Source organism: Microtus ochrogaster, chromosome 15 (assembly GCF_000317375.1).
Source record: "Microtus ochrogaster isolate Prairie Vole_2 chromosome 15, MicOch1.0, whole genome shotgun sequence".
Taxonomy (NCBI): Eukaryota; Metazoa; Chordata; class Mammalia; order Rodentia; family Cricetidae; genus Microtus; species Microtus ochrogaster.
The window spans coordinates 43,976,680-44,003,704 of NC_022017.1; the positions used below are offsets into that span (position 1 = coordinate 43,976,680).

General features: G+C 50.1%; 1 protein-coding gene across 1 annotated transcript in view; it reads right to left on the bottom strand.

Annotated features, from left to right (window-relative positions):
* Positions 1-24,394, bottom strand: part of Zhx2 (zinc fingers and homeoboxes 2) — a 137,663-nt gene extending 113,269 nt beyond the window's left edge. The window contains exon 1 of the mRNA XM_005354596.2: positions 23,920-24,394. The gene's annotated coding sequence lies outside the window, so the exon portion shown is untranslated. The remainder of the gene's footprint in view (positions 1-23,919) is intronic.
* Positions 24,395-27,025: the final 2,631 nt, after the last annotated feature.

The following is a 27,025-nucleotide window of genomic DNA, read 5'->3' on the forward strand; positions in this document are numbered from 1 at the left end:
GCCCACCACCACCACCACCACCACCACTTCTAACTTCAGGACATCTCTGGCCACAGATGCTTCTAAGAACTCAGGCACTAGGCCAAGCATTCAATCATCCAAACAGGCCAAGGAGGCAGTTCCTTTCCTACGGTTTTACCACGAGGATATTGGGGGATTGTAAAGAGACTTCGTCTGTTGTAACAGGTCACAAGTAGCAGCAAAAGTTCTGAGACTGATAAGCCGGACAACTTCATGAGATAACGCGGAGGGACATACAAGCTACAGATGAAAACATGGGCAGAATGGGAGTAAATCCAGAGACCTCAGATTCCTAAACAGCTGTGTCTCAGTCCTTCTGATTTCACTGGGATCCAGCTGTGATTTATGGTGTGATCATTTTGCCCAAGGGGCTGAGGATGAGACTTCTCAAGCACCTTGATAAAAAGCAAGGATTCATGATTTGTTGCCCTTATCCTCATTCAGCAGTTCCGAAAACAGTATAAAAAATGAAGTCAAGAGCCGGGTGGTGGTGGCGCATGCCTTTAATCCCAGCACTCGGGAGACAGAGGCAGGCAGATCTCTGTGAGTTCGAGGCCAGCCTGGTCTACAAGAACTAGTTCCAGGACAGGTTCCAAAGCTACAGAGAAACTCTGTCGCAAAAAACCAAAAAAATAAAATAAATAAAAAAATGAAGACAACCTGGCTCTTGCCTGATTTTGGCAAGCCGGTGCTGGATTCTCACAACCCCTTTTTTGCTTGTTTTATTCCTCAGCACAGCCTTAGAAACAGCCTAGAGGGCCAGGATTAGGCTCCAGAGCCGACAGTGGCAAAGGTTCCAACTAGGTCAGAACTGTGGGATGCACCCACAGACCCTCTTTAGGAGGGGAACTGGGGGTGGGGAAGAGATGGTCCTGGAGCAGGTGGGGAGGAATCAGAGGTCTGGACTTGCAAGAGGGACCTGGCTCAGGCCCATGTGTTCCCCTTCCCATGATGCAAGGCTTGAGCTTTAGGGCTGCAAGCAGTTGAAATAGAGAACCCCCAAGTTCCTGTCTGCACCATTCAGAAAACAGTGACGGCCGAGTCCCCTGGCTGCATGGCAATGAGCGGCCTCTGTTTACTGATGTCTTACCACTTGCTAAGCACCGTGCGTAGTATTAGACTTGCATAATCTCTCAAGATGACTAAAAATGCCTGTTAGCAAGGAAATACAAGCCTGGGCTCAGGAGGTTTATAACGAAACCCACCTGTTTATAACCGACTCCTCTCCATCACATTCCCTCAAAGGTCACCTTTCCTAAACCCCCGTTGCTACTAATGTTTAGCCTAGGACCTCTTTAGGAGCAGAATATCTTTAATCTTCCGAGAGACTAGAGGATGATCCTACAATCACACCCCTGGCTCAAGGATGATGAAGTGGTCACACAGAGTGACCAAGGTCACCCAGCTGGCGAGGGATTGGGGGCAGGAGCCAGACTCACATCTGCCTCTCTCCACAAGCTCTGGACAACATCCATGCCTGCCAGAAGGTACAGGGCCTCTGGGTCATCTTCTGTCTGAAAGCCCTCGGGGTGGATGCAACTAAATAACACCCCGAGAAGACATGCAGGTGAGGGTCCTTTTCCCTGTGAGACCTTTATGTAGATACTTCGGGCTCACCCTCCTCCCGGAACAGCAAACTTGGCTGCTCTTTCGGTACAAATGCAGCATGATTTTAGCATCTCCAAGCGCCCTGTCTCTCATTTGAGAGGATGGAACTCGTGGCATCCGTTACCATCTCAGCTAGGAAGACACAGACAGCCTGGTTCCTTTCAGATCTAGCTTTTTATAAGAAATGTTTTCCCTTTGCTCCCTGGTTACTGTGACTCCTTGAGAAGATGTGTCTGCATTGCTAAGCATTTGTTACAAGAGGCAGCCCCGGGAAGCCAGGTGCAGATCTTTTTGAGGGCATTCACTCGCTGGCTTGGTAACTGGTACACCATTCCCTTCTCTGTGACTGACGCCTCAGCTGTAGTCCCGAGTCCTGGATTAGGAATTACAGGAGTTTGCAGATTATTGTGATTGCTCCCGAACGGAGGCACCACCCTCTGAGAATTCAGTTTCTTAACCTATAGGTCACTGGCCCAAAGGGGGTCACATAACTGATACATAAAAAAAAAAATCAGCAACAGTAAAGGGTTTCTGAACATGTGTGATGACCAAAGGTGAATTCAAATCAGACGTGTACTAAACATGAGGTGTTTGTGGCTGCACTCACCCTTGTTTCTCTCAGGGTGTCCCTGCAACCTTGGTTCTAAGCAACACAACATGCATGCCTGGCATCACAGGTGTGGCATACCAAACACAGCTCGAAACACCCAGCTTTATTTGTGATTATTGTATATTACAGTTTCCGTACGTGGCGAATTTCTGTGTCTTTTATAGTCCATGTGAATTTTCTGCTCTCACAGAAACAAAATGTTTTATTTACAGAAAACAGCTTTTAATATTTCCCTGCCAGCCTTGCTCAGCATAGAAGTATCAAATTACAATACCTTTGAATTGGGCTAGGTTAGGGTATTTGATTTTAAAAATTGCTATCTGAGTGGATGACTTGGGTTTCATGAAAAAAATATTAACTGAATTGTGGCTTGGGATTAAGACAGGATTCCCAGCGATTTCAGAAATGGCCTAAACATCTGCCTGTCACTTAGTCTTATGTATTTATGATAGCTGAAAAACGTTGAAGATGTTGTATGTTCTGCAAAATCAAACTCACAGACAGGGTCTGAGTTCTTAAGGCTATGTCAAAATAAACCAGCACACCTGTCTCATTCGCATGTGGTTTGTTTTTACGTATTATATGAAATGTAAATATTATAAAGAATTGTAGTAAGAGACATTTCTTTATGATTTATCCAGCAACTTCAATTTGCGTATCTATTTTATATACATACATATTGGGCATTATATAAAGAACTCTTGGTGAAAGGGGCTGTGGGTAGAAAAGCATAAGAAGCCCCCCTCACTGTTGGCACTGCTGTCTCTCACCCCGACATTTCCAGAAGTCTTTGGATATAGCTGTGCAGCCCTCACATAGAGGAGGAGCCTTGTAGAAAGATCCTTAGTGTCTTACGCGTATGTAACGGTGGAATTATGAGCCCCATGCTATGATGGGTAAATAAACTGGAACAAGGTAAATGACCTGTCCCAAGGGCCAGGGTGGCTCATGTGAGAAGCAAGAGGCCCTGCCATTAACACTACACCCTAGGCATCATTGTCATCGCTGTGAGCTTGCTCCTGTTTGCGGGCATTCCATGTAGTTTCCATGGATCCCTGTCTAGCTGCTCTTAAGCAGGAGCTTTAAGCGCTCCACTTAAAGTGCAAGGTCACCACGCATATCAATTTGAACACAAAACACTATTTTGCTATTTCTACCTATAAGCCTGACTGTGATTTTCTTTTCTTCTTTTTTTTTTTGCTTTTCTTTGCATGCAGTCTAGAATTCTGAATGAATGTAATAAAAGGGTTCCCTGAATCAACAAATATATAACATTATCAGAACTCTTAGGAACAAACCATTTTCTCCATTACTAGAAGCTTAAAGGGCTATTACTTTCAATTCTATTACTCAGAATTTGCTGTTTGGGGCCTGAGTGATGTCCTGATTTGTAGTTAATAGGTCAGTGGCTCACTCACTGGAAAACATCGGAGGCTGCCTGCACGGAGCCAGGCATTGTCCCAGCCTTGATGATCTAACAATGGCCGCATACGCAGCTCCTTCACCAGCTGCTCCAGGGCAGACCCACTGCCTGCCCGCTTGACCCTCTGTGCCATTTGCTGGAGCAGCCTCACCCCCACCTCCTGGCTGAGCTCTGCCGGCGGGAAGGGGTGAGATGAGAGGGTCAAAGGTCCAAGACATCTGGGTTTAGATCCCTGCTCTGTGCTCCCACTGTGAGACCAGAAGAGTGACTGTCCTCCTGAGCCTCAGGCTTCCAATCTTCCAAATGGGGCAAGGGTAGCCCTCAGCTCGAGTGTAGCTTGCATGTCTGGATGTATCTAGCACAGAGTCTGGCCTCAGTAGGCATGGGTCAATAGTGGCCTATACCCACTCTCAAATGGGACGGCCACTCTTCCGAGTCCCCGGCCCACTCCTCCCTGGCCCCTTCGGGTAGAACTTCCAGCCTTATAGCCTGGTTCTTTGCCTCTTTGTAGATCCTGTCTGACCCTGCCTATGAAGCAGCTCATCAACTCTTCGCATCCTATGTACATCACGTCTTTCTTGTTGGGTACCGAACTCTGCTGCCCTATACTCCATGGTGGAGGTCATGTTTAAGAGGTTTCGCGAATGCATCCTTGTATTGAAGCCTGACTGTGTCCATCTCCACAGATGGGAAGACTGAAGCATAAAGGCCCACGGAAGCGCCATGATTAAGTACCACACCTGTCCCAGAACTGTCCTGTGGTGCCCAGGACTTAGCTCTAGTCCTCCAGCATCGTGACCTGTTTGCTTACAGTGTGCCATGTCTGGGATCTCTCTCTCCTCCAGCTGCTCCCTGGTCCACACCTGTGCTTTCTTCTTCCTTCCTTCCTTTCTCAGGGAACTGTTTTAGAGCAGTCTTTGCTCTGGGGTCTGCTTCCACATTTAGACAGTCTTGGTATCAGAGCATTGACGCGAGCTTGGGGTGTGCAGGGGGTGACTTTCTGCGGTGATTCCTGTGAGCATCCACCCTGCACTTGGGGAACCCAAGTCCCCAAGTCATGTCATGGAGTGCTGGTTCTGCATCCAGGCTGGCTGCAGAGCCTCAGGTGACTCTGAGGGCATTAGGTAACTCCAGAGCGGGGGAAACGGCAGCCACACCTCACTGTGAAGAGCTGTGAGGATGAAGTGTGAAGATGTGAGCGTGGGTGCGGGGTGTCTAGTGCCTGTTGGGGGGGGGCAGCTTGTCCTGCATTCTAACTGCTATCCGCACTGGGCGCCTAGACACCAGGGGCTTTTGAAGGGGTCACGCTTTCCAATTCTTTGCACCCTGGCATCTGCCACCACTCCCAGCACAGCAGCAGACACCGAATGTCTGTAGGATGAGTAACAAAACTGAACGATCCCCAAAGAGAACCCACCCAGGAGTGAGGGTAGAGTTTCTGGAACATCCCTTCATTCGCTCCGTGTTAGTCTTGAGTCCCTTCAAGGCCCCAAGCAGTCTAAGTGCTGACGAGAGGGTGGTGACCCGAAGCCCACCATGCTGTCCTTCTCTGGCATGGCTCAACACCCCAGGGAGACAGAGAGCCTACCAGGCGGCCTCTGCTCTGATTCAGGACACTTTTCAGAGAGTTCCCACACCCCAGCATGTCAGGTTTAATTATTAGGGTGGGGCCAGGTATGTATAGGGTTTCTAGAAACTTCCCAGGTTCGTGGAACCTGCTGCCAGGGGGACAAATATTAGGGTCAAGAGGAAAATAAGGACCATTCCTGAGAGCGGAAGGACTTGGAGAAAAAGTTGGCCTAGGGGTCTGAGAGGGACATTTTCATACTTTCAAGGGACTTTGGACACATCTGGAGACTTTTCTTGGTATCATAACTGGGGGAGAGGTACCTCTGGCACCCAGGGTTTTAGCGCTGCTCCTAAACACCACCTGCCGCCTAGGACAGCTCAAGAACAAAGACCCATCCAAAACAAGCAGTCCTGGGCATGGCTATGGGATGCAGGATAGAGGGACAAGAGATAGGGACACTTTAGAGAGAACTCTGTTTAAGGGGGAGGTGGAACCTAAATGTCACATCGAGAAAGCTCCAGTAAAAGCCTTTGAAGGAGCGAGGAAGATCCCTGATTCTCAAGTGGGAACCAGATAAAAAATGGCTGCTGAATACACTGCCAACCTCTCCCCCCCAACCCCCCCTCCTCGCCCCCCCCCCCCCCCCCCCCCCCCCCCCCCCCCCCCCCCCCCCCGCAGCTGAGCGGCTTTGCTTCTGCTGGAGAGAGTCCTTGGGGACTGTTTGTTGTGGGCAGGGGAGGGAGAAGGTTGCAGTTACTAAGCTGGTTTCATTCTATCCTCACTTCCTTCCCAGTCCCACAGCAGAAGAGGGACGATGGCAAGGTCAGGCCAGGGCCATCACGTATATATCCTCAATACTACCTTCTGGCTCAGTGCCCTTGCTTTTCCAAAGGCCTCCTTTGAGCCACCGCCCCCTTGATCCCCAAGAGTTCTAACTGGGGGAGTGGAGAAGTTCTCAGGAGAGATGGCCAGCTCGGCTCCTCTAGCCCTGGAAAAAATGACTTCCTGAGAGGAACTGGGAGCCACAGGGCAGTAAATACACTTTGCATTCCAGAAGAGGAGGAGGGAGGGCGCCGGGGCCAGCTCCCCAGCTCCCCAGCGCGCATGCACCCTCCCCTTACCATGACCCATTCACTTTTCCATCCAGGCCCTGGGACTGAACCTGCCAGCCCTTTCCTGCCCCACCCCCCAGCCACCCTTTCTTTTTCCCTCCGCAGCAGCTTCTCCGTAAATCAGTTGCAGACATTACTTTGGAACGCACTGGCTTGGACCTGCAGAAGCTATGCAAGGCAGCCGGCTTGCTCAGCACTCTGTGGGCTTTCCAAAGAAACGGCAGGACAGCTTCCACTCCATAGGGGCAATTTAGGTGGAAAGGCAAGTCCTCCTACAAGAATTCCAAAAAGGCTTAAGTCGACAGGCTGCTCCCAAGAACCCAGGAGCCAACAGGCTTCTGATAGGTCAGTCACACCTGCCAGAAGCCTGCCGACATGGAAGGGGCAGAGCCAACCCAACCTGCTGTGAGCAACATGACTCAGAGCCTGGAAGGCAGGTGGGGAAACTGAGGCTACAAAGGGGTCAATGACTAGCTCAAAGTCAGCAGCAGGAGGATGGCTGAGTCAGGTAGCTTACGGTCTCCCAGCTCCTGCCTGTGTGTGGACTTCTCTCAGCCCATATGTGTATCTACGACAGCACATCCAAACAGAGAAAGAATGGGGGATTGGCGGCATCCCGCCTCAAAGATGCATTGGGGGTGAGGGGGGTCCATCAAATATTTGTGTGCCCTTAGTTTCTGAATTTGCTTTCTGAAATAGAAACACCCGCAGGGTCCCCAGACTCCCCCAAATATAATAAGCCCCAAATCAAAATCCTGCCCATCAGGAAAGCTGTCAAGCTCAACCTACAAAACTCATCTCCTCTCGCAGAAGGAGTCATCCTGGGGGAGGTGCAGGAGTAGGTTTACTTAAGTAATTGTTCTATTAAAAATGATAATTTGCCCAATATGTCCTGAGACTTTCATTACAGATATCCACAACGAAGTAGATAATTAGCAATAAAGAACCACTGAAAACCTAGGATTAGGGATGTTTAGGGATTGCTATAAAACAAACCACCAAATGCCACATAAATGTATATAGCATATTCATTCGCTGAAAGTCGTGACGGATGGGCAAAGTGGAGTGTCTGTAAATGGGAACTCCTGAGACAAGCCACTCCCAGTGTCTGCTGGGGTCAAAGTTGTGCCGAGATCCCTCAGCAGTGCCCAGATGTGTGCACCTGTTTACACGTGCAGAGTCATTCCAGATGTGGGCTCAGGTTTGTTTCCACAACTTTCAGAAAGTCCCCGACATGCATCTGACACGAGGAGGATATTCTCTGCTCTTGCCTGCCTCCTGTCCTTCTCCCCTTTCCTCCACTACCTCCTTCCTCTCCGCCTTCTCTTGGGAAAAGCCTTGGCTTAGAAATGACCACCAGCTATTCTCATGATTATCTCGAGTTTTGCCTTTGGGGGTTACCAACAGCATGTGGTACAGAGATGTCTCATCTGTTGCCAGGACAAATCACCAGTGTGCCAAGTCTCCAACAGCCTATATCTCAGATAAGGGTCAGCATGGGTCCATCAGCACCGAGAAATTCCACAAATATGCATTGAACGCCCACCCTGCCACAAGGGTGGCCATTGCAGCCTGAGGGCTTCACTGTGCTGTCTGGGACTTAAATACTCCTGCTAGTCTTTGTAGAGGCCCAGGGTTACAGGCAGGTCACCAGCTGTCTTAGGGATGACTAACAGAGCAGAAGAGCTATGGGCCACCAGGATTCTGGCTATGGGATGATATATAGATCCAGGAGAGAGGAAGAGAGCAGGCTGGGACAGCGACAGAGATAGGAGATATACAACAGTGACCAGCGTCTGTGGCCCTCAAGGCCATAAACGGCAGAGCAGACTGTTTCTATCTGTACTACTTGGGCTAGAAGAAGAAGCAAAAGCATTCTCTGGTCTCAAAAGTTGCTTCAGAGCAAAGGTGTTGGGGTGGGGGCGCGGCAAATTGACAGGACTCTCACAGAATCTCAGGAATAAGGCGGTTTCCCATACTCGAGGATGTAACCAAACTGCTTAAGCTTGCCAGCTAGAGAGGCCTAGACCAGAGGATCCTTGTCTGACTCCCCACAGACTCTGATGGCTGCCCAAGGCCTCTGTTGCGCTGGGTAATTAAACCAGTCTCACTAGCTGGGAGTGAATTACAAAACTTACACCATATGATTACAAGAGATGGACTTCGGGCTGGGGAGATGCCTCGGTCGGCAGAGGATCTACTGCGCAAGTACAAGGACCTGAGTTTGAATCTCCAGAACCCAAGTAAAAAGACAGAACATGTCTATAACCCCATCAATGAGTTGGGGCAGAGCACTGGCTAGCCAGCTTAGCCAAGTTGATGAACTCCATTAAGAATTTCTTGTCTCAAAAAATAACGGGGGCGATGAAGGACAGACTCCTGATTTACACCTCAAGTCTTCACAGCATGTGCCTCTGCACAGACTCATACTAATAAGTACAGGACACACACACACACACACACACACACACACACACCACATACACCACATTTTTTATGCAGCCTACGTCGGCCTAGAATTCATTCTGTAGCCAGGATGTCCTCAAATATATATATATGTTTTAGAGACAGGGTTTCACTGTGTAACCCTAGCTGTCCTGGAGCTCACCCTGTAGACCAGGCTGGCCTCCAACTCACAGAGATCCACCTGTCTCTATCTTCTGAGTGCTTGCTGCACATGTGAAGTCCACGTGCCAGGTGAGGTTCCAGAGCCAAATTTGAACATACAACCATCCCTGACTGCGGTGCTGGGAGTGGGCCTTTGAAGAAATTCCACGGAGAAATAAACAAACGTGGCTGGAGAGAAATATCTCACTTGCCATTGCGGTGGGCCTAACGTTGAGTGTGGCACCCGCCACACCTTGTTTCCCTACAGGGATGCACGGAACTAAGTCAAGCACCCATGATCTCAAGCACTTCTGTCAGACCCTAGAATGGCTGGGTGGAGTGGAATGGGCAGAAAGCTCGTGAGGACTGTGGGTTAAGCCCTGGCCTCTTCTGTACCGCCTAACAGACTCGCAAAGAACATGGGTTTAGAATCAGCCAGGCCAACCCCCCCCCCAAACACACACAGTGAGGTGCAGCTGTTACTCTTCCTAGCTATACTTTTTTGTACTGTTCTCAATCTCCGTTTGCTCAGTTGTTCCATGCAGACTCCCCGGGCCTCTTTCAGGAGGAGAGAAATATAATGACCTCACATGGGTGGGGTGTACAAGTTACAGCAGTCGTCTGTGGAGGGGCTGCCCACTGAGGGCCGGCTGGGGTGAACTTGGGCCATCAGCATTAATGTTGTGATGCTCAGCATCCTTGGTGTTTGGCAGTACATGGGGAACACATGGAATGTTAACCTTTGTGCCGCACAGACTGCTCAGTGCGAAACTAAACTGTTATGGCATGTTCCAAAGTGTGCATGAAAGGCAAATAGGTAATACATTAAAACAAAACAGAAATGCTTGGTGACTTTTGACTTTGCTAGGATGGCTCCTCTACATATCACTGAGAGGGAAATGGGATGCTGTCTTAGAGCTACCGAAGGCCCCAGACCAAGTGCCTGGGAGCATCCGTATAGGCCTGGGCTTTGCTGCTAACGGTCTTTGTGGTCCTGATTCCTAATTCAAGGGCCATGTCTTAATTCTAGAAGAGCAGGGCCTGTCAGAGGCAGAAGAGACCTCTGTGGAGTATTTCAGCACACACAGAGAACAAAGCAAAGCAGATGCAGGTAATGCCTGCTGGAGCAACACAGGCAAGCCTAAGGCTCTTGTGGGCAGAGACTCTGTATTATGTAATAAAGAGTCAGGCACACCAAACATTGTCCAGGCTTCCTGTGGGAGCAGATGTGGCAAATCTGAAAGCGGGTTTGTGTCCCTTTTCTTTCCCTCTGCTCCAGCAGCCAGAAAGCCAGTGGCTTCAAATGTCACAACCATAAAATCTTGGCAGCCTGGATTCCTAAGCCACAGCTTGAAATAAGGCTCTGTGGAGAGCTGTGGTTCCTCAGGGGACTGACTTTCTGAGAGAAAGACCCTGGTTTGCTAAGCCCCTGGGACAGTGGGGGTCATCTGTCACCGCGACACATGCTTCATAGTCTAGGAGTCTGCTCAAGTTTTATTTCTGTTGGCGTGGTAAGTACCCTGACTGAAATTACCTTAGGGCTAAAGGGGGGTTTGCTGCAGCTTACAGTTCCAGGTCACAGCTTGTCAGAGCAGGGAAGTCAAGGTGGGCGGGACTGGAGACAGCTGGCCACGCCCCGCGTTCAGTCAAGAGCAGAGAGACATGAATGAGTGTATGCTCACCCACCAGCTCGATTTATTCCACTCTTACACAGCTCAGGGCTCGGCCCATACAATGATACCACCCCAATACAGGATGGGCCAGTTAACCCTCACAGGCAGGACTACAGGCTAATGCAACCTAGATAGTTCTTCCTTGAGACTCTTTTCCACTTGGGGCCAAGTACACAACTGAAAATAGCCATCACAGGGTTTCATGCCCCTTCCCTGAAGAATGCTCTGTTAGCCACTATTACACACACACACACACACACACACACACACACACACTTGCAATCCTCACAGCTTTTCTTGCTACACAGGTTAGTCCAGTAAGGTTACTGGCCCTCCCGCTCTTTTGACAGGTGACAACCACAAGAGTATCTTGAGAACAAGGAGCTGCCTCGATGCCCAAAAGTACTTATTCTGGCGAAGCGAATATGTTCCTGTCATTGACTCAAATCTTGCAGTCATTCATGAATGAAGCCTGCCACACTAGGGGAAGACAGGGCTGGTCTTCGCATTCTATCGCTAAGGGTGAGACACTGAATCCTAACAGTCCTTCCAGAGTGACAGGAGAGAACTTTGTCTCTGATGTTACTCGCATCTGGCTCTAAACTCCATCTCTGCCATTTCCAGCGCAATTCATCAGATTCGTGTCTTATAGCCTCAGCTGTCTCCTACGCAAAATGGGCGTAAATTTTCTATCAAACTGGGTAGTTTTAAATTACATTAAATAAAGTGTAACATGCACCACGCTTGGTTTAATGGCTGACATCCGGCACGTTGGTCTCCCTATTTGATACCGTTAGAATTGATCTTGTTTTGGACTGTTTGGGGACAGGGTGGCCTCAGAGGAACTCACGATCCTCCTGCCTCAGCTTCTTGGAATCACACCTCTCCATACTGTCATCTACCAGTCTTCGCTGTACCCCAAGCCTAAGTTAGAATTAGGCTTCAAGTTCCATTTCTGCAAGTATAATATTAGGAGTCATGGAAAGCTCTCCCGGAGAGGAAGCAGCCCAGAAGTCCTTCAAGCTTCTGACAAAGATCTGCCACCAGGGGCAGCAGCGAGCACAGCTCATTATGCACCTGTGCCATGCCAGCAGGACCCTCCTGGAAGTCTCTCTCTGGATTCCAAAGATAGCCTTTTGCTCACTGCGGCAGCCATAGAGGCACGCTGCATAGCCATTCATTCTTAATCCCCAGTGCAGTGGGCCAGCCCTGCTCTGGTCCTGGGAGCACGCAGACAAACAGGAAGTTCTCCCTGCTGGTGGAAAAGTGACTCATTTTTTTTCCCTCCTTCAGGGAGACAGATACATAAACAGATCAAAATCCATAAAGTGACAATTCTTTTTTCCTCAGGGCACACTGGCCTCTCGGAGGGAGAAACAAGGCTCATCACAGAAGGAAAAGGTGACATTGCAAGTTTAGGGAATTGGGGCAGGAGCCCCATGTGCAAAACAATAAAAGGGAGAGGTGATGATGCACTTAGGGTTCAGGGGTTAATCTCGGGCAGCTGAAATGGGCCATACCACAGCAAGACTTAGAGCAAAATATGCCTGCCGGGAAGAAATCTGTTCCAAGACAGCCAGTGTACTAGGGGGAGGAATTTGGACTTGACCCTGTGGGTCAGAGGTTACTTTCCTTTACAGGAAGATTGGAGAGTTCAGTTGAAGAACTAGGCTTATGCTAAGGGTTAAGGCATGAGCTCCCCCAGCCCCACCCTGGCACCTCTGCATCACACCCTATTGGTCTATACTCTACCCCTGCACTCTTCCACAGGACTTGCCAAGCCCCTGGGAGCATATGGGTTTTGACTTCTGGGTGACCAGTGACCAGGGAAGGTTTAAGAGAACTAGTAAAAAAAGACATGGATTTGGGAGTTTCAAATCACATTTCGGTAGAGCTCAGGAAGGGGGAGATTGGTGACAGGTGACAGATTGATAGTCCTTCCCGATGGACTTCCTCTTTTCTTCTTTAAAAAACAAGATTCATTTACTCTTATTTTACATGTATTGGTGCTTTGCCTGCATGTATGTCTGTTTGAGGGTGCCAGATTCCCTGGAATTGTAGTTATAGACAATTGCAAGCTGCCACGTGGGTGTTGGGAATCTGAATCCAGGTCCTCTGGAAGAGCAGCCAGTGCTCTTAATCACTGGGCCATCTCTCCAGCCCCTACTCTTTTCTTCTTATTTGAAAACAAAGCAAAGAAGGTGAAAAAAGAAGCAGCCTGAAAGTTTCTATTCATTTCTGTGGAGTGAGAAGCAGCGTTAGGTCACTCTCCCATGTCGACATGCACACAGCACACATGCAGAACTCTCATGGATCCAATTCCGCTTATCAGTTTAATAACTATTGAGCAACCACTCGGTCAAGGCTAGGTGCTCTGGCGGCGGGGGAAGGGAGAGAATCAAAGGAGAAACACCCGGAGTTCTTCTAGCTTGAGGTCTCCCCAGGGATCTACCATTGGGGGACAGTGCAAAGCAGAGGTGACCCTCCATATGGATAGCCTTTGCTCTCTAGTGTCTAAGTGCTAGGCATGGTACTGGGCCAGAGCTAGGAGGAGTAGCAGGAAGGCTGAGTAGGACCCTTGGGCTTCTGTTATTAAGAGTGACTTTAAGCCACACACACAGGACCTATGAGGCATTGTGCTAAACTGAGCAACAGGATTCCTATCATTTCAAGTGGTTTGCATAGCTGATGATACATCTCTCCTTTATCTAGACATCTTAAAGTAGATCCCCCAAGTCCCCTCCTATAGACTATGTATCCCCTCCACACTCCAACTGTGAAAGACCAGGAGGCCGAGAAGGTGACAAATGAGGTCACCACTGGGGCTCATTCCACAAGAATCCACCGCATCCCATAGCTGGCTTACCTTGACCCCAAAGGTACCATCTATCAGTGTTTGCTCCATTTGGGAAGCACAGAAGCATCACTCTGGCTTTGGAGATGACAGAGCTAGACTCAGAACACATATATAGCCCAGCAGGGAAAGGTACAAGTTAAAGAAGAGCCAGAAGTGGCTCTGTAGCTGGGACTTATACCTCCTGGGGTAGGCCTGACAGGTTAGAAGAGAATCTGGATTTGTCCATCCAGAAAACTGCCTGGTCACTGGGAGGTGGCTCATTCTTTCATGCCGTGAGCATGGGTCTTCAGGTCACAAGAGAAAGGTATCAGGATGTCCCTTCAGCTACAGCGAGTGACTAATAGGCAGCTTCTCAGGACATAAGGTCAGAGATGTGTCAGCCACCACCACAGTGCCAGCTAGTATCTCTAGGGCCGTGCCTATGTTCCCCCACCTTCCCCAGCACTGAGAACCAAGATAAGGTAAATGGAAAACTAGGAACTTATGGGGCAAATTTAAGGAGGCAGTGCTTCTCTAGTGCTAACTAGCCCTATGATTCTTGGAGTCAAGAGTGGGTGCGTCCTTAAATTTTACGCACCAGATATTTTATTTACTCTGCTACAGTGTTGGTCCTGGATAGTCACTAGACAGACTGAAGGTTGAGTCCTGCTCCTTTACACTCCAGCATTGTGACCCTCCCTTCCCTGCACCTTTGTTTCCTCACTTGTAAAGTGGACCAAAGGACAGTATCAACGGTTGGCCAATATGTAGCAATTTCTCCTCTAAGTATTCCTGTACTGAAGCGCCCATAAGAAATAGAAACAGCGACAGCCAAGAGGCATAGCGGTGCATGACTATAAACCAAGCAGGCAGAGGCAGGACGATCAAGGGTTTCAGACCAGACTGAGCTACGTTGTGAGTTCAATGCCAGCCTGGGCTACCCTGTCTCAAAACAAAACAAATAGAAATGAAACTGTGTGTACATATGAAAATATGTGCACAAATGTTCACAGCGGCTTTCGCAAATTTCTTATACTTCCTGGGGTAGGCCTAACAGGTTAGAAGAGATTCTGGATTCATCCATCCAGAAAACTGCCGGGTCACTGGGAGGAGGCACGAAAGGCCATCAGCTGGTGAATGGGTAACAGAACATGGCATAGCTACCTAGTGAGGTACCATTTGGCAATAAAAAGGCAAGAAACACGGATACACACTGGATGGTGGATGACCCTCAAGTGCTTCAAGCCATGTAAAAGAAGCTAGACATACAAAGTTCCAGATTATATGATTGCAAAGGCATAGATCAGAAAGTCCAGAGTAGTCGATCAGGGTTGGGGTGAAGCTCAGAAGGTGAGATGAAGAGCAGCTGCTTATGGGTGCCTGGGGTTCACTTCTGGGGCGATGGGAATGTCCTAAAGTTGCCTAGTGGTGATGGCTACAAAAGTTATGTAAATATACTGTAGAGTGGTGTTGTATGCTTTAAATAGGTGAATTTAATATGTCCTACCTCAACAAGGCAAATTTAGAAGATTAGCTTCACCTTGCCTAATGCCAGCAGGAGAGGTGTGCATTCAAGGTCAAGGTCATCCTGGGTTACATATTGTCACTCTGTTTCAGACAAAGGAAAGACAGAAGGGTTGCGGGGAAGGAGAGAGGGAGGAGGGAAGAAAAAGAAGGAAGAGAGGCCATACTTACAATGTGTAGCCATCAAACTTTATGATTTTTATGCTAATAAGCACCTGTTGCTCAGTTTCTCCAGCTTCCTCAAAGGACCCTTGGTTTTTAGGAGACTTTGAAGAACAAACCTGGGAGTCTCACCAAATGCACCATGCCTGGAGGAGATAAAACTCTGCGGGTCTTGGATCCTAAAGAGCTGTGTTTGAGCTCTGGCTCTGCCCTTGGTGTTGACCGCTTTGTAAAGCCACAGGTGCACAGAGGGTAGGAGACTCAGTGAGTGCCTGGGGCCTTACAAGTCCCAAGGGTAGATGGTGTGTTAGCCTGTCTGCCTGGTTTCTAAAACCCTCGAACAAAGGCCTTCCTATGTGTGCTTCCTTGCTGGTCAAACGCAGAAGACAGAATGCTGATATCTCTTTGGGGTGTCCGAAAGGCACTTAGAACTGTACTCATGATGTCGGTCGGGGTAGCTATGTGGACTGGAGCCATGCTTGTGGTTCAGCACCACCCAGGGTGGACTTCCTGAGAGCAGGGCCATTGATCTGTCACTCAGGCAGGTGCTGAGCAAGTGCTAGGAAAGACAGGGAAGCAGAAAGGCCTGAAAGGACTCCCCTAGGATGGCTGGATCCGGTGCTGATTTGCATAGCTTTTTGGACCTCAGTTACTCCAGGCTGGATCCTCCAGTTTCCTTCCTTTCTTCCTCCCTCCTTTCCTGAGACAAGGTCTCACTATGCCACTTTGTTGTCCTGGATAGCCTGGAACTCGCTTTTCAATCAAGGCTGGCCTTGAACTTGACGTCATTCTCCTATGTCTGCCTCCCAGCACTGGGATCGCAGGTGTGTGCCACTGCGTCAGGTCTGGCTTCTAAAGTTTCTCTTATCTAGAACATTCCTGGGTCCCAATAATAAACTCATCCCCTTGAACATCCTTTCACTTGGTTGTAGGGTATATACTTGGAGGCCCAGGGTTCCTGCTTCTAAAAGTATCAAGGACAGACACTGTCCAGCTGCACGCTGTGGACAATACCGGCTGCTGGGAGGTCCATCACTCACCCTTGAAGTGATAGTGCCCATTCCACTTTACAGCACCCTGGCACTTGGAAATGGCCAGAAATCTGCATGTTTTCCTAGTCTATTTGTTTCTGATTGCAGCACCCTGGCTGCTCAGAATCAAGTTAGTAACACAAAGTTCCCCAGAGGACAGCAGAAGGCAGGTCCTGAGAATCAGGAGGAGCAGAGGTCTCAGCTGGAGAGATCAGAGGAGAGTCCCTTCTCGCCTGAATTTCGGCCCTTCTCTGAAATGCCTTAGATAGAGGAAAGCCTCCTTTCCCAGCTTTCAGTTTCCAGACCATATATTCCCACTATCCACTCCAACACACACACACACAGACACAGACACAAAGACACATACAGACACACAGACACAAAGACACAGACACACAGACACAGACACACAGACACACAGACATACACACACACACACACACACACACGCAGAAAGAGAGGAAAGTAGGAAGAACCAAAGTTCAAATGGCAAAAACCAAAGCACACCCCACCCCAACAAGCGGTACTAAGGCATGCTCTTCCTCCCATCAGACCATCCTCTGCCACGACCTGACCGTCACATCAGGCTCTGGCCAGGCGGTGTGCAGACATCATCAAGAATCTGTTTCTAGGAAGGCAGAGGTGAAGCTCAAATGAAAAATAATTTTAACACGTCATCCTCCACAGGCCACGGAGCTCCCTCGGGGACGCTGGGTAGGCCCAGGGGCTGGGGGAGCCTGAGTTGGCTTTGTTGCTAGAGCGATTCAGCCCTGCCTCATATTTTAAGAACAGCGGGGATGTAATATCAGCTGAAAGGCGGTTTCTGTGTGCTATTTAACTAAATGGCTCTGCAGCTGGAGAGAGCCATGGGCAGACGTGTTATGATTCAAAGGTTCCCAATTACAATGATCCTCTTTTATTGTATAAAAACAGCAACACAGCCACTCTCCACACCCGCCCCCATGTTTGCTCCCTCCTCTCCTGCTCCTCATTGGCTGCCGAAGCTGGGCCTTCTCCTTGAGGCCCCAGCTCCTCTTCAGGTCCCAACTCTGAAGAGTTTGACTCACTGGGATTCTTTCTGTCCAGGTCAAGGAGAGAGTCCAGTGGCCCTGGAGAGCATCTGACAGACGCTGATGGAGCAGGGTGGTAGGATGCTACAGATTAGGGGTGAAGATTTAGAAGCCCAGTTCTGACCATATTCTTATACGTAGCCATATGCATGTACACACACGGGTTCACATGGTGGCCCATCCCCTAAACCCCTGCAGTAGAAAAGCAACCAGATAGACAGCCTCACAGTGTGTCTAAGCCAAACCTTCTCTCCACACTCCCCTACAGGCTACCCGGGAGCTTGTCTGTCCACACGCTTGAAAACCCTAGAGACAAACTGATCCCAGGAAGCAACCTGATTCTCCCTCCCTTCTGTGTTCCTGAGTCAGGGCTTCAGTGCCTTGAGCTTTGCTTTCCTGTCTTTGCAGAGGGCCATTTACACCTCTCCACCCACCCCTCCTGCTTGCACTACGTGGCAGAATAAAGGGGAAACATTCAGCCCGGTGTCTGGCACACAGTAGCCACTGCCATTTTTCAGATGAACTGATTTGTGGACTTATGGTGTGTCTGGGTGAGCGGGTAGCTTTGCATGTGTTCGGTTTCACGAGGCAGAGCTGACAAAGCTGGGGTGGGGGGTGGGGAGGAGAAGAGCTGGCCCACTGGGGAGTGTTTTTCTTGTACCTTTCTGCAATACTAGTTTGAAACTGTCACCTGTGTGCAGTTACACACGCACGCACACGTGCACGCATGCATGCTGCCTGCTCTTTAACTTAGACTTCTTAGGCCCCCTCCACATTCTGCAGATGTTTTGGAGCTCAGCAGCTGCAGCTGCAGGCATTCGAGGAGACCAAAGAGAACTTGTACCCAGGACCTTCTGTGCATAACACCCCAGCCAGGCCAGGCCACGCTGTCAACAGCTTCTCTCCTTCACGTGGGTCCTGAGACCCCAACAGGAAGGATCCCCCAGCCCAGACAAAGAAGGAGCTGACACTTTTGGCCACACCAGTGCCCCCGGGATATGAAAGTCAGGTCCTCATACTGAATGGCCAACAGTTCCCTGGGGTTTTTACTGGTTCCCTACACAAGATAAATGCAATGTAGGCCTGTAACGCTTCCATCCCACACCAAGCCCGTACACCCCAAAGGTACACCCACAAGTCTCTTTCTTCAAAGTTACCACTTGGGCCACACTCCTTACTATCAAACTGCCTATGGATCAATATTACACAGATTTCATTCACTGCCGGTTGCATTCTGTGTTAAATGCTATTGCTGTGAAAGACTGTTGTGACTAGATTTGATCTCCAGGAACATTCTCGTACTAGGAAGTAGAGCATGTGGCAGGGACCTAAAGGGGTATAAGCTGAGGCTTTTAGTAAACTGTCCTCCCTGGGGGCACAGAGCTGCTGGCTCTGGTTCTGTCCTCTGTTTCGTGGGGGGGGGGGGAAATTTGGGGGGATATGGAGGTAGTGCTGTTAGGATAGCTTTGCTCCTTGGGGGTCTCTCTCTCACACACCACTGCCAATCAGCCCCTCTTAAATGCACGACTACAAGCACAGAACAGGAAACAGCTTGTAGGAGGATGTTCTTAATATCACAACCTGTTCAACGTAGGGTGGGGGCTTTACAGAAGGGTTGGGAGGGGAAATGGGACCACATTTCCTCGTCTTATTCTCTCTCTCTTTCTCTCTCTTCCTCCCTCCTCCAGTTCAGAGAGCCACACACAATGGCCATCTGGGTGCCTATCAAGGGGGCATGTGAACAGCACTGTGGCCCTCAGCACTGCTCTGCTTGGGTGTAGACCGTGATTCCACACAGGAGGAGCCCATGATAGCACCAGGCTCATCAGGGTTGTCATCGCCGAGGCCACTCAGATTTGCGGCAGAATTAGTGCCAGTGCTCTGGGAAGAGGGCTGGTGAGAGGAACGCACGATGAGATGGGGACAGGCAGGGTTCCTGATGGACGCTTAACCCTGAGCTTGTTAATTACAAGGTCACACAAGGAAGTCATTTCCTAGAGGTGGCTGCAGTGACCTCTGCATGATGATGGTGCTGACAGTTTGCTGAGTAGGCTAATGTATCAGGTGCAGTGCTGTTATATACATTATATATAATATACCCTATGTATTATATATTATGTATACAATATATTTTCTTTTATAAGCTTTTTACGCTCAATAATAATTCATATGGCAGCTATGAGTGGTTTTGCTTTAAAGAAAAAAACCAGGGTTCAGAGAGGCAAGTAACTGCCCAAAGGCAAAAGGCTAATAGTGTGTGAGCAAAAAGAATTAGAGAGCCTGGCTCTTGCTGGGGGAGTCCTGCAAGTGGAAGCTGATATAGCTCTGGGGCCAATCCTGCCACCTTCTTGATTTAAAGCAATGTGGGGGAGGGCCAGGACTAAAAGGAGTCCGCTGGGGAGAGGAGAGCTGCGGCTAGGACCCAGGAATCCCAGAGGCCAGGAAGATGAGCATAACGCTTAGCTGGCAAAGAGGTCCCTTGTCCAGCTGCTTCTGCTCTGTGAACTGAATCACTGTGAAAAGAGTGCTGCTTACCTCCTGGAACAGCTGAAGTGCCTCAAAATAATTTTGGATTACTGGTTTGTGGTTTTGTGTGTGTGTGTGTGTGTGTGTGTGTGTGTGTGTGTGCGCGCGCGCGTGCATGCGTGTATAGGCCAGAGGGCAATGTTGGGCCTTAGTCATTCTCCATTTTATCTTTTGAGACACAGTCTCTCAATGAAGCCAGAGCTCACTGATTGAGCTAGACTGACTGGTCAGGGAGTTTCATGAACTCTCCTGTCTTTCTCTCTTCAGTACGGGGGCTTAATTGTAGATTTTTATTGTCAGGATCTAAAGACTATCTCTCCTCCCCTCTTACACTCTGTCGTTGCACCCCCTCATTGCACTCTGCCCCCCCCCCCCGGCCAGACATCATTAGCCTCTGTCTGAAAATTTCCTTGATCTCATTCTATGTCAAGGGAGAAGCAAGCAAGGTTGTCTGTACCAGGCACACTCTGCAGGCTTAAACACATGACAGTCCCTGTCCAGAAGCCTGCCGTGGCTCCTGGCACCTACAGAGTAATGGTCAACAACCTCTACAGTGAGCAAAAGCTGACGTCATCTCCTGCACGACTCTCTCTGCACCCCTCTCTCCACTTCCCAGACTGCAGACAGCTTCCAGGACCACCCAAATACCTTTCTTCCACTTCCTCTCTCAGAAATCAGACACTCTACCTGCTAATTCACATCTTCTGCCTAACAAACAGAACCCCATCATGTTCACGGCGGTAATGTGTCTGACTAAAAATACTCGCTCAGCTCTCCCTGGCACGTTTGGGTCACCACATAGCCAAGCTCTGATTGGGGCCCAGGGACACAGCTATCTCCATAAACCTCAGGCCTAAGACCCACACGCAGGACGAAAAGACACAGCTGAGCCATCATCCGGTCCCCACAAAAATGTCCCGGGCTGGATAAATCATGTGGTCTTCAGGATTTCGGTTGCCTGCAGCTGAATCAATGCTATCCTATGCATCCTTCCCCAGGCATTGTTCTTTCTCATTCATGGGTCACTTTAGAAGCCATCCCCTCCAGGAGAGTCCCCAAGAGCCCCTCGGAGGAGCACAATCCCACTTTCCCGTGTGGTCCACAATACTTGCTTTTTCTCAGTCATAGCTCTTACTTAATTCTGCTTGATTGGGCCTAATGAGCACTCCTACTGTCTGTTCAAACTCCAAGAGGGTAGGGGGTCTTTATCCCACCAGCATCTCCATTAGTGTGGAGCAGAGCTTTGTGCTGAGCCCAGGGGCTCTGCCGCACTCCCCCCCTCGCCCCCTCCCCCCTTCCGCATCCCCACAATGTCTGATGCAGTGTGTTGCAGTAGTGGAGGTATCCCTGGTGTAGGTGCTGACACTCTCGACTCATGAACGGTTTGGTCCAGGAGTCGGTCAACAAGTGAGCTGACCTCTCTAGGCCTGCCCTTCTTCATCTCTAGAGAACGAGAGCCTCTGTGATCTCTCCTGGCTCTCCTGAAGACAACATAGTCTCATCTGAAGCCCTCAGGAGAGTGTCTGGCATTATAAAAATGTTTAACGACCGTGGGCTCTTATGAGTAGTCGGAATGGTGTAACTGCTGAACGAATAAATACGTCAACATGTAGTCGCCAAAGAAACGAATAAGCAAATGAAATCCAGATGCATTCCTGAGTGGAGACCCAGGGCGGTAGTTACTGCTCTCCGTCCTGCCTGCACTTGACCCTTTGGGTTGTCACCCCAGTGACCTCCGTCACCAGAGATGAATGCTGTCAAGTCAGCCTGGCCTCCAGCACAGACTCTGCACTGCACCCCGTGGGTTGGCCAAATGTTCCTTTTTCACCTCTGTTTCCTCAACCAATGTCTGAAGACAAGAGTAATGGTTGGCATGTGGGGTAATGGAGAAAATTACATGATAAAGCAGGACCATCCAGCCATCCAGCAGGCCTAGATACTATAACAGTGCTAGCAACACTTACCAAACACCAAAATACCCCCCCCTCCCCGTTGTTGTTAAAGGCACAGTGCCCCTGTAACCACCTGGGATACAGTCACCACTGGGCAAGCCAAGATCATCTGTTTTCATCTTGGGAATCCAGTGTTTTCAGTGTATGTGATTATTTTTTTTCCTCTCTCTTTAAACGATGAGTCACTAGTTTACCCTAAAACTTTGGCCTTCTGAATTTTCCCCTTAAGTGCCATTATCTACAGGTGGATCCCTAGCTTACATCAAACCCTACAGGAAAGCAAGGTACAAGTTCGCCCAGCAGTGATGGAGTATTTACAAAGTAACAATATTTCCACACGCCACAGACCTGATTACTGTCAGGGACACATTTTAATCTTAGTTTTAGATTTCCCCCTAGCCTTAAAAGAACATGTGTAAACAAACAGCCTTATGTGACTTTCGCTTTAAACTTAAACCTTTATGTTGGTCCCACGGAACCACTTGACGGCTCCATTAGCCTATTTTTTACTATTAAACAGGCCATTTAACAAGATATTTATTCCACTTGGACGTCATCCAAATGCTTTTTGACATTACTGCCCTGGGCCTGAACTGCTTAGACTCCAGGCCCTTATCAACAGAAAATCACCTTTTGACTTGACTCTCCCAGCACTCTTCTCTCTCTCTTCGCTTCCGAGGTGTTAATTTCTGCTCTACTCTATAGAGAAGGCAGCAGTAGAGAGCGCATTTTAAGAGGCTTGTTGTGGGAAGTCCAAGCCATTCAGGGGTCACATGGAGGCATATATGTCTCCCAAGTCCTGCTTCCACACAGGGCTGGCCTCAGATCTAAGGAGCTACTCACTCCCAGAAAGAAACCTTCAGAGAGCAGCAAATGGAGAACTCGGGGACTCAAAAGGACAGTGCGGCCTGGGGCCCCAGCTGAGCCGTGACTGTGAAGGGGGAGGGGTGCTCCCTCCTCCTTCCCGCCCCCAACAAAAGGCCATCAGTGGGACCCACTGGCTTTGAAGCCAATCAGTCAGGTGGAAGGAAGCCTGGGCAAATCACGGTTTGGCTACCGAGACAGGTTTCCCCCACCCACCCTGTTTGATAAGCCCTCCTCATCCTCTTCCACCGCCTCCCGAGCTCAGGACAGCTAGGAGGCCAAAGAGACGTTCCTGTGATGCTCCCGCTTTCCAACTTTCCGAGCTTCTTGGTCTTCTCAGCCTCCCGCAAAGCTGCTAGGGAAAGGGCAAGTTTGCAAAGCCCCGGATCCCAAGTCCTGGGGAAGCCACAAAGACGCTCCAACGCCAGCAATGATTAACCTCTTGTGGGACAGACTGGAAAACGCCACGGCCACTCAGGCGGGAGACCTGATTGAGACTCGGGCTGGTCCGGGCGGGCCGGGGACAGCAGAGCCCCCGGGGGCCTCGCGCCCCACGCATCCCCTCCCCGCGCACCTGAGCGGGGCGTGGGCACAGCGCCGCGCTCAGGCCCTGCCCGCAGGTCGCTCGTCCGCCGCCCGCACCGCGCGCCGGCCGCCTGCAGCCACCGGGAGCGACGCGAGGAGAGGCAGCCTCAACACGGCGTCATGCTTCCTGCCACCACATTACGGCGAATCGTCACCGGGAGAGGAGAGCAGAGGGGAGAGCGGGGGAGGGAGGGGAGCAGCTACACGCAGCCCCCAGGCTGCCAAAAAGCGCCGAGACGGGGCCACGTCCCGGTGGAGTCCCCGCGGGACCTGCCCGGCTCGCACAATGCGCCGCAGTTTGGCCAAGAAGGCAGGGAGCCGGCCACAAAATAAATAAATAAAAAACAGAGTCGGGTCTACGTAACGCCCTGTCGAAAGCGGACGCCATATTTTTTTGTGGCTTATGTCGACATAGGGAAACGTAGACATGTTTTCCTCCTCCTCCTCGGTCTGGCTTCCATTTACCCAAACTTGTAATCAAAACTATTTCATAAAAAAAAAATAAATCTCCGTCCCCCTTCACCCCATATCCGCGGATTCCCTCCCACCCGCAAAAAGAAAAAAGCCTGCACACCCCCTCCCGCGCACCCCCATCCCTAAACCAGCCAAGTCCCATTAACAACACATTTTCGGGAGCCGCCGCGGCGGTGGGAAAGTTGGGCTGGAGTAGCGGGCGCCCGGTGTGTCGGGCTCCGGGCTGGCGGTGCCCGCTGCGGGTGCTCCGCGCCGGGGCGAAGTTTCTTACCTGCGCCGGGGCTGGGTACGCGGGGACCCGGGCTGGGAACGCGGAGACGAGGCACGGGCGTTCCAAAATGGAACTCTGCTGGCTCCCCCCACCCACTCCCCACTCCCCACCCGGCGCCCTACTCGGGCTCCGTGGGAAAGAGGTGGTGGTGGTGGGGAAAGCCAGCCTGGCAGACAGACAGACAGACAGAAAAAGCCTCCGTACGGAGAACGGTCGGCCGAAATTTTTAAAAGAAAAAAAGAAAAGAAAAGAAAAAGAAAAGAAAAAAAAAAAGAAAAAAGGGGGAAAAATGCCTCGATCAGTGGGGAATCTACGCCAAAACCCACATGATCTGTAACGTCAGCATGCGTATTTGCATACGATACCACCACCGGAGCTGCCACCCGGGCTCGGGTTCCGCAGAAAGTTACAAAGTGAAATTCAGGCCCCTCGGCAGACGCCGGCAAAATGTCATTTTTAGGAGGGAACTGCGGGTGGGGGGAGGCTGGCCCTACAGGCTCTGATGAGTGGCCAAACGGGGGTGTGTGTGTGTGTGTGCAGTAAATGAACTTAAAAGTCCGAGTCCAGTAACGGACTCGATGGAATTTTTGCGGGAAGAGGTGGGGGAGGCGCAAGCGAGATCACTGAACATTATTGAACACAACCCGGCGCGCGGCCGCGGTCAAACCCTCCTGGTGCAATACCCATTTTCTTTATGAAAAGTTCAAGGTGTCACTGATGAGCTCAACAAACTGTTGATCCTCACCACGTGGAGTGGCGGACCGTGGGACCGCAGGGCGCTAGGGCTTGCCCAGCGCCAGCAACACCCGGGACTCGGCGTCCTCCTGCAGTGCGTGGGGGCAGAACGCGGGTGGGGTCCTCACACACGCTGGACTCTGCTTGCTCTTTCGCCCGCCTTCCGGCTCAAGAAAATAATGACATATTTAAAAACTTTTTTTTTTTTTGAAAGCGAGATGCATTTTACTCCCGGAATAGTAATGAGAGGACTTGGGAGTCGGGCGGGGAAGAAGGCGCCCCCACTTATATAACCACTTGAAGTCAGATCACTTTTGTTGGGGATTTCCGCTCGCGCCTGGGCTCAGTCTGGTTAAAGATCTTCAAACTTTTTCCCTCCAAACCCGTAAACAAACAGACTCCGGGGGAGCTGACTTAAACTTGTCTAGCCCAAATTTGCAGGGATTCTCAGACTCGGAGAAATGTACACGCCTGTGGTGGCCACTCTGGAGTCCCGCGGAAGTGAGACGGGTCATTTTTGAAGCTGGGACAGCCGCGTTCCCGGCGGGAGGGGTCTCCAAACGCGATCTCCTCCTAGGCTTCAGAGTACCCTCGGGTGGCGTGCGTGTGTGTGTGTGTGTGTGTGTGTGTGTTTGTGTATGCACGCCGCCCGTCTTTTCTCTGCAGCCTTGGGAACCGTGAACTTGCGACCCGGCTGCTGTTCTGAGGGCGACAGGGCAGGGTTAAAACGCTTTAAGAGAGCATCCGAGGGACGCTGAGGGACCTCCCGCAGCAACCTGTCTGCGCTGCGCATTCCTGTTCTCAATGACCCCGTGTCCCTTTCATAGTCTCTGGGGGTGCTTCGGAATTTCTTCGGGGTGGGCGCTCTGGAGCTCGCCGTGGGCGACAGGGCCGAGTTCTGGAACCCAGATTTGACACTAGGAATTATTCGAGGAAAAAAGAGGGCCTGGGGTCTGGAGACTGCGGAGTCGCCTCCCACCCTGCGGATTAAGCAGGCGCGTCGCATCGGGGCTTCTCAGCTAGCTCTGCTCCGGGGAATTAGAACGAACTCTAGCGGCCGCTTGCGACTCCGCTCGGGGCGCCAAGACAGCAACAGGTGGCGGTGTGCTGCAGGGTGTCCAAGGCGACGACCCAGTCTAGAGTGGGAGACTGGCTTTGAGGGTTGACGGGTGACCATGGCTCTGGGGAACCCCTATTAGCATTTACTTTCTTAGATTGGGAAGAAGGAAGTAGTTAAAAAAAATAATTAAGGTCGCCCCTAGGGCTTCCATTTCTCTGGTAACCTTTGTTTCTTGGAAAGTTTTTCCTATTTAAGATTAAATTAGTGCACATGTAAACATTTTTTTTTTACTGGCTTGCCAGCTTTGATCGGGTTATTGTTGAGTGGGGCGTGTGTGGGGGCGTTATTTTTCCTGGTTAAATAAAAGCCCCCCAAAAACCCCAAAGCAAAAACCAAAACAACAACAACAAAACCAAAAAACCCAAAAACCAAAAAACGGGATTCTGGTTGCGGAGTGGCTTTTCTTCTCTCACCAGGGAGACAAAATCTGTCTGCTTCTTAGCAGGATTCTGTTCAGAGCTTTGTTGGTAGCTATAATCCGGATCATGTCTTGTCTTTCTCCGACTCATCTGATACCGATGATCTCAGAATCCTGTCAACTTGCATCTGACACTAGAATCAGAGGATGTCTGAGCTGCGTAATTTTTGTCCACTTGACACAAACTAGCCCCCCCCTCACCCCGGAAGAGGGAATTTCAATTGAAGAATTACCTCCACCACCAGACTGGCCTTTGGGCACACCTATGGGGGCATTTTCTTGATGGATGCGAGAGGGCCCAGTTCACTGTGTAAGGGGCCACTCCTGGTATGGTGGTCCTGGGCTATACAAAAAAGCAAGCTGAGCCAGCCATCCAGAGAAAGTCAGCAAGCAGCTTCCTGTAGGCCTCTGCTTCAGTTTCTGTTTCCAGCGTCATGCCTAGAGTTTCTGCCTTGCCTTCCCTTGATGATGGACTATAACCTATAAGCCAAGTAGACCCTTTAATCCCTCAGATTGCTTTTGGTCGTGGCATTTATCACCACAACAAGAAAAGTAATTAGGACGCTGGCTTTTCTCCCTAAATTAGGGTGTGCCAGAATAGTGAAAGGACTGAAAGGACAAAAACCAACCACTAAAATTGTCACCAGCTCAACACTTCCCTGTCACTTATCTTATTATGCCCTTCCAGGTCATTTTACCAACACCCCCAGTCCTTTAAATTTAGGTATACTTTGCAGGCTGTTTCCATGGAAATTGTCTAAACCTTAAGGAAGCAATTCCTATTTTGAGGCTCCACTTCCTCTTGATGAGCAATTACTTTAGGCAGCGTCTCT